General features: G+C 39.8%; 2 protein-coding genes across 3 annotated transcripts in view; one reads left to right on the top strand and one right to left on the bottom strand.

The window, feature by feature from the left end:
• Su(var)3-3 (lysine-specific histone demethylase Su(var)3-3) overlaps positions 1–13,347 on the bottom strand; it is a 786,450-nt gene that overhangs the window by 213,445 nt on the left and 559,658 nt on the right. The window lies entirely within an intron of this gene.
• Positions 8,442–13,347, top strand: part of Tollo (Toll-like receptor Tollo) — a 36,168-nt gene continuing 31,262 nt past the window's right edge. Inside the window, exon 1 of the mRNA XM_083123841.1 lies at positions 8,442–8,512. The gene's annotated coding sequence lies outside the window, so the exon portion shown is untranslated. The remainder of the gene's footprint in view (positions 8,513–13,347) is intronic.

Here is a 13,347-nt window from a genome sequence, read left to right as displayed (position 1 = left end):
TAAGAAAATTGTGACACTTTCATAAGTTTCCTTTCACCAGGTTGAGTGGAAATATAGTCGTTTCCAACAGAAATATTAGTCGACAATAAAAGTTAATTCTGCACTTGTGAAAGAACGAAAAAAATAAGATAAAATGCGTCTTTGCATTGCTGGTCATACCACCAGGGCCTCTTGGACGCACATAAAGAACAAAAGAAGCAGAGCTTGGGAAACCAGACTGACGTAATCCTAATGAACCTCCCGCCATAAAGAAGTTCATCCTAACTATCCCGCATGGTTTCTAACCCTCCCCCTCCCCCTCAAATCTCCAGATGCAGCAATAAAATTTAATCTCGGAAAGGGTGCTTCCAACTCTTACGATGGCTCGCATTCGTTATCTGGGGGGAACGAATATTAAAGCCTGGTTCTTCCAAAGCAGAGGGAACATTCCAGCCTAACTTGGTCCTACACGAAGACCTCCGGGACGAGCTTAGAGCACATTAAGTATATTGGTTCACCTTCGGGGTTGCATTTATAGAGCTGCAATGTTGTTCTTAACGAGCCCTATACTTGATGTTGTCAGTTTAAACAAAGATATTAAGACAGGAAAACTCTCACGGTGCCTAATAGTAAGCCTACCCGCTATCTGATTCCATCTCGAGGAAGGAGAAGGCTATTTTACCCTGGGACCAGACGTTAATGCTGATCTACAAAGATTCTTTCCGTTTAATTCCACACTCCTCTTTAAAATAACGTGACAACGGGACATTTCTTCCAGACGTTATTAGGGTCCGCATTAAGTGATTTAATGTGTATAAAAACGCCTACAAACTTAGATCTACTTCTTTACTCAAATGAACGAATGAGAATTACGAAGCAACTGAGCGCAAACATGCCTTACCGGGAATTGAGCCCAGCACCACACTGCGATTGCCACTGAACAATTTATTCTTGGGATTACAGCAACAGCTATTTTATCCATAACTGTTAATATGTTACACTATAATGAATAAGAAGTTTGTTTGTATTCTTGTTATTTAGCGTCGCTTTTCTGTCCATTTGTATTATATCTGTATGATCTCACAGACCTCTTTAATTCCCCCATCTCAAGCACAATTCTAATGTTCGCTGATGATTGCAAGATTATGAGAGAAATAAAACAGCCATCAGACATGCAACTTCTCCAAAATGACATAAATAGATTCTCTGAATGGTGTAAGCGATGGAAACTATCCACAAACCCTTCGAAATGCTCTTACATAACAATTTCATTGAAGCAAAACATTCACCGACATCACTCTAGCAAAAGAAGCACAACACCGAGATCTAGGTATCCTCATAGATTCTAAACTAACTTTCGATAATCACATATTAACCATCACAAAAAAGACAATGCGTATGCTAGGCTTACTTTACAGATTCACCGAAATCCATAACCCGAAAGCACTTTCCATTTACTTCAAAACATTTGTGTCCCCCATTCTAGAATACTGTTCACCCATCTGGAACATGGCTGCCCCTTCTCATACCTCCAAGATCGACAATGTTCTCAGCTTTTTCCTCTCCATCGCTCGATATAGAGTGCCGGCCTTGAGACACCTACCTAAGAGAGATCTGCTTGTAAACTTAAACATAAATACTCCAGAATCACGTAGATACGTTGCAGATATGAAATTATTACATAAAATCATTAATGGAAACCTAAGATGCAGCATCCCACTACTCCACGAACTCTCCCTCAGAGTGCCCAGACATAAAACACGGAGCAAGGAAACTTTCCACACTGCAACTCCAAGACTCTCACTCATTCAACGTTCACTATTTCATAGGCTACCAAATCAGTTCAATGTCATCTCAAACCAAACCGATATATTCAGTTCATATCCATCTTTTATCACCAACATAGAAAAAATTGTATATAAGTAATGCTTTTGTGAAACACATCTGTTTACCTTGGAACTGTCTTGACTTGTTTATGTTTATATTCATATTTTGTTTATTTCATCTTGTTTCGTGTGTTCATTTTAACACTAGTGTACTGTTTTGCTGTTATTTTCCGATTTAAAATGGCTTCTGCTGTACTGGAAAATTTCAATAAATAAATAAATAATCGTGACGATGAAGATTAGTGATGATTAGATGAAATTGTTCAAGAGACACCCACAAAGAACACCCATGCCGGGACTCGAACCCGAAACTTCGGTGGCGAGATCGAAAGTAGACCTTGGAACCGGCAATGGACAAGAAGTAAACAGAGTTTCAACATAAAGAGTGAACATAGAAGAAAACAAAAAACCTAAATACTATAAATTTACAAGGAACATAGAATATCAGTTTCTAAAGAATGGATTTGACAAAATTACAAAGTTTTGGTCACCTTAAAAGGACAGCAATACTTAACAACTTTGGATGCTAGATTCATAGTCAAATGTAAAACAGGGTGGCTACTATAGCACCATGATAAAATGCAAGTATAATTTACGGTTTTCAAGGTGAACTTTCCAAAAATTCAAGGGTACAAGCAGATGTCTTAGCTTTTTCAACCTTACTAATTACCGCCGCGTTCTTTTCTTTTCCTTCCTCGATAAAAATAAAAACTGATCTGTGAAAAACTTGCCTCAGAGCATTTATAAATATGTATAAATTCAATGGGAATTGGATTAATAAAAGTTGTCATTTTTCACGTCTACAGAGATACGGAGAAAACTTCAAGTAGAATTTACGCATAATTTCCGGTAGAAATCAAATTTGGCTTTTTATCTCATTTCCGTCGAGTTCATCCTTTTCTAAAGAATAGTTAAAGCACTAAGATAATATGATTTTAGTCATCCTCAGATACACCACATGAACATATTGGCGAATTTTTTAGATCTCACATGTAGGAATAATTCGTGCACCTCGTAAATGCAAAATCCAAACCTTTTAATTATTGCAACTGATAAACCACTGAACCATTGCCGTAGATAGAATTTTAGTGTTGCAACTGTTACAAAGGATAAACGAGGAATATCATTTATACAACAAAAAAGCGTGCAATTTTAAGAAGTGGTAGCTCAGAACAAAAAAACTTTTTGTTTTCAAAAATCTTATGGATTTGCAAAATTTTTAGATGCCTTTTCAAAGTACAGCAACTATTTTGTGTAAAAAAAAGTTACCTATCCTCGCAATAAAAGTGTTGAATTGTACACGTAAGCTTGTAATGCTATTCCTTATTATTTACAATATTAAAAAAAAAACATGTAAAAAGCAAGACAATAAATATAATCTGAAAAGATTAGCGTAATATGTACTTACTTTCAATGTTGTAACAAAGCAAGACAGTTACTTGTTCAAGTAGCCTACACTTTATGTCCGGATAGGCACTTGACCCACAGTTTTAATTGAAATCCGAACACTGCTGCACTATGCCTCCATCGGGGATCGAGCCTGAGACCCCTTTATTGAATGGCGACAAAGAGGAATTAGTCTAATTCAATAAATGAGGAAGAAGTTATATAAAGCCAACATATTCAATGAAAAAGGGGGGAGGCAAGTGGGAAACATGTACTGAGCTGTTGTTGCTGCTTTAGCCAATGAAAGGTTCACGTAAAAGATATATTTCTGTTATGTTCAAGGGAAGTTCATTTCTCACAAGTGCTGAAATCAGATCTGCCGTATCAGAGACCCAGTCATTAAATTAATGGATCAGAGGAAGAGACAAAACTAAAAAAAAAAGTGTGGCATTTCCACTTACCACCATGAGTAATATTATTCAAGACTCTCACAGCATAACATTCTCGCCACATATGAGAGCAACTGCACGTTTTTACTTTAATAATTGTAGTCCTTAATGTAAAGCACCACTTGGTGACTCACATTTTGGGTTTTCCACGTAAAATAATCCTATTTGCGTGCTCTGTGAAGAAAGGCTCGCGTGCTCAAGTACTCGCTTCCTTGTTAGCACAATAAGAAATGTCTAATGCCAACATCGCATTATGTACGACCACGATTCGTCAGGTTTTCAGGGGTAATGCCCCGTCAGTGTACGTGACACTTTCTGCCACCTAAAATTCAGTCTCTAGACCATAAGGATGCCTGTAGTATTATATGGGTGTGAAACTTGGTCCCTTACATTAAAAAGAGGAACATAAATTAAGAGTATTTGAAAATAAAATCCTTAGGAAAATATTTGGACCTGAAAGGGATGAGGAGACAGGTGAGTGGAGAAGGTTACAAAATGTAGAACTGCATAATATGTACTCATGTCCAGATATTATTAGAATAATTAAATCAAGAAGACAGAGCGGGTAGGCCATACGGCACGAATGGGAGAGGAAGGAATATTTTAGAAGGTTCTTGTTGGGAAACCTGATGGTAAGAGACCTGTAGGAAGGCCACGACGAAGATGGAGGGATAACGTTGAGATGAACCCAAAGGAAATCGGTAAGGAGGGAAAAGATTGGATAGATCTTGCCGAGGATATGGACAGATGGAAGGCTTGCGTTCCTGCAGCCATAATACTTCGGATTCAAGAAGGCGAGAGAGTTAGTTAGATAAGGCGGCAAGAGCTTGGTGCTGATCACATGATCTCCAAAATGACCGAGATCGAGAATATGTGGGGCCCTACTCCTCCACGTCCCCTAAATGTGCCTTCATGGCACGGTGCTATATGCACGCGGAACTTTACCTTTACCTTACCGTGCCATTAAGACATGTTCAAATATTCATTAAGACATGGGTGGAGTGGGGTGGGGTGGGGGTGGGAGGCAGTGCTCCACACAGTCTCCATTTCGGCCATAATGAGGTGGTATGATCGACACCATGCTCAGGCCGCTTTTGCCTTCCCCGGTACCTGCGACTAGAGACTGGGCGATTTCAAAAGCTGCCTTATGCAGGGACATTGTTCGAAAAATTCTCACCTGAGATAACCAGGGATTCGAACCCAGGTCTGTTGACTAGTAGTCACACGCCTTTCCGACTTGATGTATAAAAAATATGTATATGCCTGATCTCCAGGACATAAAACAATACAAATATGTATGTATTTATACGGTAAAAAAAATCCAAATTTTATATCACAAAGTAACTTTTTTATGAAGTACTCTGTATAATCAATATTTTCTTTTGCACTAAACTGTTCTTTACAACAAATTTTTAACAGAGTAAACCTGAAGCTATATTAATATTATTCTCTTTAATTGGTCTCAACATATTTCTACGAAACGGGGGAAAAATGCCTTTGAATTATCGGCATAGATATGCTGTGATGACTAATACCTGGTGACATGTTGTAAATACGATATAATGTGACCAAAACTACACCATGCTGCACAGATTCAGAGCTGCCACCGTCATTTATTTTTTCCGACGGAGAACAAACACACTTAAAACCTGGCAGGATAAAGCTGCACTGATTAATCCCGTCACCCTTAAATCACGGACTTATAACCATTCATACCTATGTTGCATTTAAGTAAGGCCTAAAGTCTCGAAGTGGGGTATTTGCACTCAAGGGCGGTCCTTGCACTGATTTATTTATTTATTTATTTTTACACAGTATCTTCGTAGCTTACCAAAAACTTTTTGTTGTTGACTCAACACTGAGGAATAGTCAGTATGCAGGTTCCTTCATCTAAAATGATGCGAGTTTCATAACTGTTACGTACAGTACAGGCTTATATAAAACGCTTTCCCTCGAGAATCTTGGTTTCGCATAGCCATTCAGGACATATATCTCACATACAGAAAAAAATGTGCTTGAAAATGTGAGCCTAGAGTGAACATTATGCAGGTCACGGTCCGTGGCTGGGGACATCCCTCACTGTGACGTTCCACGCTGGGCATTTGTTTTCCGAACTGCAGGGAAGACGCTGCTGCATTGTCGTGACAAATATACCATGCGTCATCTTCCGCCGACTCTGGCAAAAAAAGGAAGCGAGCTCTCTATGCAGTCTCTATCCTCGAAAAAATCAGGGAATTCGACGTTACTACATTCCGGCGGAACGTGACAATATTGCCAAAGCAAAGCACAACGATTTCAAGAATAAGGGGACTATCATGTGTTTGAAAAAGCAGCAATGACAACGTTCCATGGATATAATCAGTTTAACTTAAAGGTAAAAGGGAAAAAATCAGTGAAAGCCTTGATAGTCCGTGTCAAAGTTGAAATCTGAATCTTTGAGGATTCGAGATTCGAATGTCCGATCCGGGATCCGAGATTAGGATGTTCAATCCGGGATCCGAGATTCAAATATCGACTACCACTCGGCAGGGCACACACTAGCACTCGTACCCAAATTCGGACCTAAGTCCCAAGCATTATATTCGTACTTTTATGTCATGTGACTACGTATCAATAGCAAGAAAGCAGTAACCACGACTAGAGAGAATAACAATAAAAATCTCAGCGCATAACGCATTGAAAGTACATAACTTTATCCTGCCACACTACCACTGGCATTGCACGCCTTAAGTGAAACGAACAGGAAACAGGTATTGACAATTATTTTTCCATCCGCTCCTCTCCAAACCTTCCGCAACCATTGCGTGTTCTCGCCCCATAGTTTGAATTACAAAGCACGCGGTCCAAGCAGAGCTCTGCTGAGATGATTTATAAGAAGTCTGGCCCACCCCTCATTTCTTACACCGTAATCACATCTCTCGGCGCTCGCCGACAACGATTCCCGAGGACTTTCCTTTTACAGGTCTCCCGAGCAAGTGTTGCCAACCAACCCATGGATGTGTTCTTCACAACTTTCTAACCTTCTGTTGTCAACTCTCTTGACCGTTGCTCCTGTACATTCTTGTAATCATAAATTGTCCGCATGACAGGTGACGTTAACATTAAGTAAACTGTAAAGTAAGTAAAATGCGCCACATATAATATTTGTAATTATCAGTATTGGAATTTAGAGTGGGAAGTTATAATTGCACTACTGCCATGTATTTTTTTGTACACTAGTGTTTGACCTGAAAAAATGTGCTGAAAGGGGGGTGGTTCTTCCAGTTAACGTTCTTGAATTAAAAAATGAAATCAGCCATCACATAATAATAACAACTATTATTATTACTGACACATGCTCACAAAAATGAAAACCTCTATCAAACGAAGCAATAAAATATGTTTAATGGAATGATTAAATAAGGAGGAAATATGAATTATATATATATATATATATATATTATATACACACACACACGCCATGTAGGCAATTTCAAGCCAATAATCTTATTTTTTCATACTACCTCCTTACTTATTCATTCTAGTATTAAATATAATGTTATTATTTAGTTTGGCTGAGGCTTTCATCTTTATATGCATGGGTCAATAATAATAATAATAAGAGTTATTATTGTCATTATTACTATGTGATTGCAGCGACGGCTGGTGGCTCGGAGTTAGGTGAAGGGCTAGTAGGAAAAAATAGTAAAAAATAATGTAAAACACACTGAAAAACATTCTTCTTAATTTCGTCTTCCCATCGAGAAAAAATAGTTTTGAACAACAAAACACTAACTTAATCATGAACAGGATTCATATTTCTCTTAGAACTACATGGAAGGAAACGACAGGGGTAACAATACACACTCAGTTCAACTCCTCGACGACCAAGTGAAGTAGCTTGCTTTCTTTGTTCATAACAAACAACTTTTCTCGAACAGGCCTCATCTCCAGGAAGGTATCAAGTCGGGCAAACCCGGCACCTACTGACATGTTGGGCGAGATGAGTCAAGGCAAGAGCTTACAAAACCTTCATAACTCTTCACTCGCGGAAGGGCAAAACCTCGAGCCCAATCAGCGTCGTCACGGTTGTCATGGCAACCAACGTAAACAGCTAGCCTTGTGTGCACGGATATCGCTTCCCCAGATCATAGCTCTGCACTTCCGAGATGGATCGGTCCAGCAGCAAAACCTTGATTGCGGCCAGACTACAAAGCACACAAACGTTTCTTTTAATACCAACATACGTGATAAGGCTAATTTAATAAATTATGTACATTAAAATGTGGTTAAGTGTCACTGCACCTACTTCACCTGAGTAGTCGCCATTGTGTGATTGCTGATTTCAATTTCTAATCCAAAAACGTTAACGGGACCCCCATTTCAGCAAATTTTATTCTTCTAATTCGAACACTACAGAATGGTGAGATTGCCCAAATCTTGAACTCAGCATACGCCACTGACATACATTTCGAGTAGTCTCTCCTATACGTTTTACTCAAATTAAGGCTAAATTGAAAGTTGGCAACACTTGCTTATAATGAGCTTATGCGGTTTTCACGGCACGGGCCTTAATCACAAGAAAGCAGTGTTTGAAGAATTTCGCCTGGGACGTCTCTTAACTCGGGCGTTCCTTAGAAGCCTGCCGGTACTTCCTGTTTGCGTAACGGCGAGATATGGCAAGCCAGCAGCATTCGTAAGAGGAAGCTTTCGTTTGAGATAAGAATCTCATCTGAAGCCGCACTACATTAGTTCTTGCAAGCTGGTGCATCCGACTGAACAATCTTTACTTCGTTGAGCCGATCATCTGGATACTGCTCTTCAGAAGAGAGGGTAAGCTGCATTCTTTCTTTTGCGAGTTCTTGTTCTACAGAACAAAATTATACAATTCAGTCCCATCAATTTAAGTTATAGAACTGATTGATTGATTTGGTTTACTTTATTTTGACAGGGTGTCTACCAAAATAACAAATCCAAAATTCTTGACATTTTCATGATCATTTTTTCATTTTTCTTAAACTTTATTTATACGACCCCTACTTAGGTAAAGTTGGAAATTAGCAATTGAGAAAATAAATATTGAATGAAAACTACAAAAAGGCCAGTTAATGAAAACTGAAGCTGTATTACACAAGAGAATTAGACTTTCTTATCTATTAATGCATCCTGGACTGAATTTGGAGGACTAGCGAGGATCTGGCGTCTGGACTCGCAGCCAATATTATGTGGGGCTCGTGTTGTCTCCCTGTATATTTCCGATTGTCCCTTCATCCATCTTAACCTACCGCCATTCATCCTCATCTTTACAATTAGCCAAAGGAGCAGAAAATAGAAGTAAAATAAACTAAATCAATTAATCAGACAAAAATATTATTATTATTATTTATTATTGTGATATCAAAGAATATTGACCACAAGTATAATTTCTTGACTCTTTATCGACTTCTTGACCTACTTGTTGATTTCTTTACTTTTATGCCTTTCTTGACTGGGTAGACACCCTGCATGATGAAATTGATGGAGGGACATTCACAAAAAGAACACCCATGCCCAGCCAGGTCGGAATTCGAAGTCGGCGTCGTAGCGCGGTGTGTTAACCACTCCGCCGCTAAGGTCGGCTTGAAGCTATACCAGTATATTGTATTTGGAGGTGATTGCGTAGAACTAAATTAAGGTGGAAGAGCCAAGGTGTGTGTCCATCGGTGTGAAAGGTGTGCGTTCATCGGTGTGACGAAAAGTGAACAGACAATTTGTAGAGGATCAAATTGCAGAAATGGAAACAATCAAATGGTCAAATTTAATGACCTTTCTGATAAAATTTTAAAAAAACCGAACCAGTGACAAGTTTATTTACACCTTACCATAAATTAGAATTCCAACCTCCCCGTACCCAGCCATGTAAAGATCAAACAATATTTACATTTTTTACTTAAAGAAAAAAAAACTTGGAATAATGCAGTGCTATTCTTTTTAAAGCGGCTTCGTTGGTCAGCGCATCGAGTCCCATCGCCGTTGTTAGTCGGCTACTTCCCAAATCTCCCACAGGAAATCGAACCCGGGACCATTCCTTACGGACTCTTTAACAACACACACACAAATAGTTGAGCAAACTTGCAATCCGAACCACTTTACACGCTGTGTCCAGGTGGAAAACGTTCGAAGAGCAAATTTCCTGCCCAGCAAGAAAGAAGCATTGTGAATTTCAGCAACGCCAACGTCACTGAAAACATTTTCCTTGTCGGGAATCTTATTATGGCGTGCACTATGAAGAAGTGCTCCAAGTGCGGGGGGTGAGCATTGAAGAGGCTCCGAGGAAGGAGCTCTTAGGGGGAGAGAGAGAGAGAGAGAAGAATCGCCTGGCAAGAAAAGAAAAGCGATTAAAAAGCCCACTTTATCCCGCAGCAGAGCGAAACTTATCCAGCAAAAGCGGCCTTTTTCATCAATCTGACACCTCAGCTGGCGGTGGCTTCGCTCCTGACACAGGCATCCACGAGTGAGAAGACCAGTATCGTTTTTATGAACCCTCGCCTTTTGTAATCATAAGTAGCAGAACCGGAACTCCGGGCGGGGTTTCTGTGTCAAGTGACAACTTCGTTACTTTGTTGTGTTCCCTCGCATCTGTCACAGCCTGCAAAATCTCCTTTTCATCCTCGGCGAAGTCGGGGAAGTCCACCGAAAGCTTAGGATAAGGCGATTTGCGGCATGGGAGCTCGGATGACAGCGACAATGGCAAGACACTGTATAGGATCTTCGAGGAGAAAGCTTTCTTGCTGCGCCCCTAATAGGCCCCTGTGCGGTTGCGCATTGAAGAGCCCCGGCATTAGGAGAATCAACCAGTTTGTCTACATTATGGTACGCTCCATATTCACGTGTGCTTCAAGAACAGAACTACCGCCCCGAGGCTACCGGATGATATAAAAGCTGACAAGCAAGCATTTCTAGCATTTACCGAAGCAGAAAATCAGTCTGTCGCCTTGCTGTTCATACGGGAGGACGTACTCCCAAAAGCTTTCGAGCGTTCCTCCTTATCCTAAGTATTTTTCCCACAACAACGCCGCTACTATTAATGTGGAATTGGATTACTCCCCTTAACAGACCCGTGTGAAGCGTTATTTCGCGTGCTAAACGAACTATGAAGTGGAAGAAATGAGGCAAAATGACTGCTATTCACGGGTACACAAAGGAGATTGAATCTCCTCTCCCGTCAAAACTTCACTTGTCAAATGAGGTGAATAAGTTGTGAATTCTTCCTGGCTCAAACTGTAATTTTCTGCTAGTGTTAGCTACAAAGGACAATTATTATGCGACCATGCAGAAGTAGCTGACCAGAACGGAAACTCCAGCTGGAAAGTTCACTTTTCAATGGTTTTACTGCCTGAGGAGAGCATGTGGCAAGATAACAACGATGACGTTAAAACGTACACAAGTTCTATGTGGCGATTGCTGTAAGATTATTCACATATTCCAGACAAACCATAATTTTAATTCTGAATTCGAGACCTTTTTAAGATCATATTATTCATTTCCGTGTTATACAAGAATACATACAGGCCCCGAAATAACCACTAGGTCTGTAGGGAGGAAGACTGGTTGGTTTAGTTTACTGCACTTCGCTAATGTAGAAGCATGATCTTAAGGGGGGGAAAAACATTTTTTAAAAATATTTCTCTATGATTTCTTCTAAATCTTAAGTATAACATCCAGTGGCGCAGATTGGGTTTCAAAACCGGGGGGGGGGGGGGGGGGGCAAAGACAGTAACAGTACAGGTATATTTCCCTTTGTAGATAAGGTTTAGCATAGAGCGGGGGCAAAAGTGGCGAAAAGTGGGGGGGGGGGGGCAACTGCCCTCCCTAATCGCCGCCACTGATAACATCTGTAGAAATCGTTATCTCGCACGAACATCTTACGAATAAAACTTTCCTTAACTGCAGTATACTGTTTAGGTCTAATATTTTGTTTCTTTTAATTATAATGCAAGAAAGTGCACGCTATACCACACAGCAGTAGAGAAATTAATACAAAATAAAATAAATTTTTCACTGAACACTATACATGCCTTCAATGAAGCCAATGAAAATTTTATTACAAATAAAATGCTTCCCGTATCGACACATAGGCTAAGCATTATAGACCTACATACAATATGCTTACTTCATTCTGCAGTCCGCCACCCATAAAAGTAAAAATAAATCCTTTCCAAGAATAGAGATGAAAAATTCAGTGAGCAACGCGAAGTCCCTCTTTCTCGATACCCCTCCCCAATTCCCAGCAGGATTTCAGGCACGTACCGGTATCAAGATGGATGAGAACCCTAGAGATACCAACTTCCGGAGGAAATCTACGGCCTCTCTCTCCCTCCCTCCCTCCCTTCAAATGTTAAACAAAAGTACCTTGGCGGCGGAGGAAATGGCAGACAACTATTACGCCGCTTGATAGGTAGTAGGGTTGGGAATTTCGATTGAGCACAAGAAAAAAAAATCTATTGAGGGGAAATCTAACCCAATGAGAAGCGGTTGAGGAGTCCCTTTGGTGTCGGCGAGTCAAAAAGAGTTCTCCGGTGGCTGAGCGGGGTGAAATATCGTCGAGGGGAAAAGATGCATTGTATCGGAACAATGATGCAGTTTCATGGTGTCGATGAGTGTCGCCTCCAAAGCTATCAATCACTTTGCCAGCCTAGAAGAGTGTTTGATGCTGCAAAACGATTTTTCAAGGTTCGTCCCCGTTCTGGTACTTAAAGGTGAAACAAGCAACTGAGTTATTTCGATGAGAACTTTGTTGAGGAATCCCTGGTAGATTGACATGCACGCAAACAATAAACTGTCACTAATAAATTACACTGTGAATATATACATAAGATGCAGTGGACTCGTTTTAATTCGATCTCCAAGAGACACGAAAAAAAAATCGAATTAACAAAAACATGCATTATTGAAGAAAATTGATAAAACAAAACTACTTTACTACAGTATAAACAAAAATAAAAAAAATGTAGTGGACCTTACCGTGAAAATTGACGTATTTTGCGCGTGTTTCTATAGTGCAATAAAAAAACAATTCTCTTACAATACTAATGTGCTACCAGTAAATGGAAAACACGTTTAAGTACGTACACTGTATTAACACACAAAATCACATACATGTGTAACAACATTAGCTAACTTTTCTCACTTAAAGAAGTTCGTGATTTTTTTTATTTTTGCTTGTTCTTACACTGTTACCAAAATACACCAATTTCGATAAGAAGACTTCCGCAAATCATTAGCTAGTGGGGGTTCGGACGAACACCTTCACACAAAAGGGGTTTGCAATCCCACATTACTGAGAAGAGGGTGGAGGATGCAAAGCAGCAAACGGAAACTATCTCTTCCCTACGGCTTTCTCTGGATAGCTGCCTTCGAATTACCCAAATAAAAAGTTCGAAAATTCGAATTACATATGAATTTTGAACATTGGTTTCAATAGGAATTTCGAGGGAAGTAAATTTCCTTTCGAATTACAGAATAATGCGAATTATCTAAGTTCGAATTAAAGAGAGTCCACTGTATATAGACGGAGCGCTAGCGACATAGTTCGAAGAAAACCCAGAATAGAGCTAGAGAGAAAGCGAGTCGCTAAAACTGAGGGGATGACGTGATTGAACAGCTTGGAACTGGTGCAGATTAGCACA

This window comes from Lepisma saccharinum, chromosome 6, assembly GCF_977018435.1.
Source record: "Lepisma saccharinum chromosome 6, izLepSacc3.1, whole genome shotgun sequence".
NCBI classification, from domain to species: Eukaryota; Metazoa; Arthropoda; class Insecta; order Zygentoma; family Lepismatidae; genus Lepisma; species Lepisma saccharinum.
Note: the sequence above shows the minus strand (reverse complement) of the source record. Positions and strands in the feature narration are given on the sequence as shown.